The sequence below is a fragment of the Lycium ferocissimum genome, chromosome 9 (assembly GCF_029784015.1).
Source record: "Lycium ferocissimum isolate CSIRO_LF1 chromosome 9, AGI_CSIRO_Lferr_CH_V1, whole genome shotgun sequence".
NCBI classification, from domain to species: Eukaryota; Viridiplantae; Streptophyta; class Magnoliopsida; order Solanales; family Solanaceae; genus Lycium; species Lycium ferocissimum.
This window is the reverse complement of record NC_081350.1, coordinates 54,647,522-54,652,329: the sequence shown is the minus strand read 5'-3', so window position 1 is coordinate 54,652,329 and position 4,808 is coordinate 54,647,522.

Genomic DNA, 4,808 nt, shown 5'->3' with positions numbered 1-4,808 from the left:
AAGAAGACTCACCACCCTTATATTCCACCCCTTCCCGGAATCTAAAATGACTCATAGTCATACTTCCTAGAGTGACTAATGACATGAACCGTGGTTACGATCTCTTGAACAAAAATTTCTCCAATCTTTCATTCCAAAGGTATGCTGTCCATATGTTTTCATAAGTGGATGACTCAGATTACTTGCGACGAGAGTTAATTCTTAAACAGAGGCTGGTGTCGCTAAGTTTGAGCGCGAGATATAAGGTTGTTCCTAGATATCTCATACTGCGTGTTTGTATCGGCTCTGCATGTCTCCTTTGCATTTTTGCTCCATTCGAGGATGAACGGTTATTTAATCGGTATCTAATCTAATGACCCGTTTGGTCGTTACCAACTTTCCTTAATCTTAGCCCAAAACAATCTTTGTTCTAAGCCAGACCGATGGGGCTATACGCGGGATTTTTAGTTAAGGCCGTCTTTAGTCGAGTTGATTTGCACACCCAGATGTCTCGGCTCTCGCCCCTTCGCCCTGATAGGTGGGCCACTCTCGCGAATCTCCGGCCTTGTCGCTATCTCTTTCGCCTCAAAAGAGAGGCTGTTAAGCGAGTCGCCCTCCGCGGATGATTCTTCGGGGCCGGGAACGTGATCGGCCCCACGGAATCGCTGGGCAGATCTAGTATTTAATTTCCCATTTCGGGATTGGACTACATTTTCCACCCAACATTTATTCCAAGCTGGTTTGGGGAGCATTTTCAGAGGAGATTTCTTTATGGCCTTGGAAAGGGTGAGTCCTAAACCTTAATAGTTTATCTCTCTTTAGTCTCTTGTTTTACTTATTAAGGATTTCATGCTGGGGTTTAATAATTTGGGAGGTTTCTTGACTTGTAAAACCCTAGATGGGGAAAAATGGCTTCTTAAATTAAAATCATGGATCAGCTGGAAGGATTTCATAGCTTCTAGTTTAGGCTAGTTATTACAACACAAAGCTCCTACTTTCTACAATGGTTTTAAAACGGGCAAGTTCGGTTTTATCGAAATTGTGGGTTTCAAAGATAAAAGAAATTGATGGCTTGTTCGGTTTAGATGACCACAAAATTAGGTTATTAATCAATGGAGACTTAGAAAACTAGTTTAAGAAGAAGTTTCGATTTTTTACCCTCATGGGCCCAAGGGTCATATATTAGTATTAGTATCCTTCTTGGTTGTACCAATCATATATTCTTAACTCTTACTTACTCAAATTACTTGCATTTCCTAAACCCCTTCCGTCCCGCATTCTCTCCGAAAATGGGAAAGTGAAGTTCAAATGGATGTCAGTGACTCCGGGTCAATGTACTCGAGGTAGGTTACGGCTTACTCGTAGCTTAGTTTCCGATTAGGATTTCATATGTGAACGGTGGATATTGATGGATAAAGCATGCTTAGGTCTTCGTACATGGTGTTGGACGGATATTTCTAGTTGGCATCGGTAATTAAGTATATGGCTTGTTGCCATTTGTGATGTTGAACTTGACGCATTTGTTTGACCGTGTGAACTAGTGGCTTGTTAGAATGATTGGCTCGTGCCATGCCTTATAGGTTGTACTTGTTGCCCATTTACCTTTTTGGTTAGACCCCAGTTAGCAAAGCACATGTAGAGTTAGTTATTGACGGAGAAAGCATGTTAAGCCTTCGGGTATGAAGTTGGGATGGATATTCTTAGGTTGGTATTGTTGTTGACTTGTGGGCTTGTTGCCTCATTTGTTGTGATTATGATATGTTCGTCTCTCACTTATCTTGACATCATCATTGATAAAGGAATGAACTTGATTGCTATCGATATCGTGATACGTGATATGAGATACATTTGAGATTGATATTATGCATTGCATTCATACTTATTTTTCACGATACATTGATTTGAATTGTGATTAGTACTGATAATGATAAGTGAGAAGGGAACATTCGATATTATGGACAAGATTGACATAAGAGCTATCTCTCGGGTCAAAAGTGCGGAATGGCTAGCGATGTCAAGCCACCCTCCGGGTCAAAGGAGTTGGCCGGGTGTCGAAGTCATCTCCAGCTGTGCGCGGAGTGACTAGTACATGGACTTGAAACTCCCCGATGGGTCATGACTATCGAGACGGGAGGATATCCGTCCGTAGCGTGTGTTTACGATTTTGATTGGCCATTCCATTGCATACATTCCCATGCATGAATTGCATTTACATTCTAGACGCTTTATCGTCTCCGCTCCTTGGTAGTGAATTACTCATCAAAAGATTGTCCAAGACGTGGCAGAGTTCTTGAAAAGAAAGACATGTAGTAAGGGTTAGAGGTATGACTTAGAATGTGAACAGAATATAGTAAGACTATTCCATTTGATGAGTTGAGATAGGTTACGTGTGCATGAGTCTGTATTTAGAAAACTAAAGCACTGAGGATTAGAAGGTTATATCTAGGTCCAAGATTTGAGACCATTGCTAAGTTTATAACTGTTTGATGAGGACCATTATCTGATTATGTCTAGTAACCGAGGTTGATTGCCTATCATTCTTATCTGTTGATCTCTATTTGTTTATATGTTTTCCTAATCATTGTCAGCCTATGATACTTACCAGTATGTGTGTTGTACTGATACTACTCTTGCTACATCCTATTTGGGGTGTAGAGTTGTTACAGGTTATGTTCGAGATTTCATTAGCTTCCGAAGATCTCTCGGTGTCCACTCCAAAGCTTATGCTAAATTTCATTCTAGAACAGAGGTTTTATTTCGTTTGTATTGTAATTCTATTTAAGTTGTAAATCTTAGAAGCTCTTGTACGAGTCTAGACCCGGTTTTGGGAAACGGTTATTGATAAAGTAACTCTTATTATCTTATTCTTCAAAAATGATGTTTGGAAAATATCTAGTATGCATTCTTCTTAATTTGGTATATTTTGAGTTATTGTTTTTGGGAAGGTTTCGCCTACCAGGCTGGATTGAGTAGGTGCCCGCACGATCCGCGATTTGGGTCGTGACAGTCATAATTACCATAAGCCACATCAAATCTTGCATAAGTCACAACAATCATGGAAACAGAATCAACATCGAGTTTCAATCACTATAGTCAGTCTATCACATCCCCCAACTCCAATCACACATTCCAATACACCACATGTCAATAATGCGTTAAATAACGACGACAAGCCCACATAATCAGAAATCATACCAACCTAACTGTATATCCATCCCAACATTATATCTGAAGACCTAACATGTTTTCCCCGTCAATTCTACGCCTACATACGATTCACTAATCAAAGTCTATCTAAAGTAAGCCATAACCTACCTCAATTGCTAAACTGGTGCCACGAACTATCCAACCCGAGCCTTCCCTTTCCGAAGCGCCTCAAAACAATAAGTCTAACAATGACCATAGAATATTCAATTATTCAGAAAAGAATCGGGTGTGAAAGTTACCCAAATCCCAAAAATACCCCTATGAGCCTCAAGGGAAAAAAAGAAAATTAAGGGTGAAATTACATTACTCATAGTCTAAATAGTCATATTCCTTGATTTCATGGAATTCTAACGAGAATTAGTCCTTCAATTTCACTAATTACACCAAAATCCCCAAATTAGAAAGAACCCTAATTTCATGATTTGATTTCTTGAAGTAGAGGAAGATTCAAGCCTAGAATCTATTAATCCCAATGATTAGATAGTAGAAAGAAGTAATTAAATTAACAATACTCAATTAGATTAAAAGAGACTTAAGATCAATAACATAGGTATCATAAACCCATCTTCCCCTTTAGCTCAATAACCACCATGGATACTAATTAAACAAGGCTAATTACTAAGATAAAGTAGAAGACCCCCGAATAATTCCAACAACTCCCCGAAAGCCCTCTTTCTTTGGATTAGGTTTTTAGTGAATCGAAAAAGTTTGAAGTTGGAATGAAATAAAGTTTTAATTGGCGATCTCCCGGGAGGTAGCAGGCCCCTTTTATCCCCGCCCGGCGGATACCGTTTGGGGGCGGCTTGGTAAAGGTCGCCCGGGTTTCGGGCCCAAATCCCGCGGGGCCCCCCGGAGGGGTTTCTCCCCCGGGAAACGGGGCCCCCAAAAAAATAGAAAAATTTGGTTTCCCAAAAATCAACCCAAAAACGACTCCTGAACCTGGGGTCAAACCAAAAACGGGCTCAGTAAAAACACGCTACGAAATCTCCCCGACCCGAAATTAGGAATCACTTGACTCGGTTAACCCCCCCCCCCAAAAACAAGTTTCCAAACCCAAAAAAATGCCCCCAAAGCCTGAAGCAAACCAAAAACCCCACCGTAAACGACCCCGGGGCCTCGGAATGGAAATTTGAAAAAAATCCGTTTCCCAAAAAATTATTTTTTGGGCAAAAGTTTTTTGGGTTCTATTTTTTTAATTTTTATAATCGCCCGATAACCTGGAAAAGGGTCGATGGGGTAAAATGGTCACAACGCGTATAACGATTGAACGGGTATTCGGGGTAAAAATAATGTTAAAAACGAGAAAAAGATTTTGGGAAAAATATAGTAAAAATTAGTATTAAAAAATTATAAATATTTGTAATTATAATTTAAAAAAACATAAATTTGGTGTTTTTTTGTAAAAAAACTAAAATTTTTACCAAAGGGGGAGAAATAAAAACGTTTCTCGGGGGAAACCCCGGTCCCGGGTCAATCAGGGGCAAAAACAAACCCCAAGTTAAAATCTAAGGATGAAATTAAGAGCTATTCCTAAACTAGTCTTTCAAACCTTTGAAATTAAATCACGAAAACTTTCAAATAATTCTTTTTTTTTCCCGGTTTTAAGGGGTTTGACATAATTT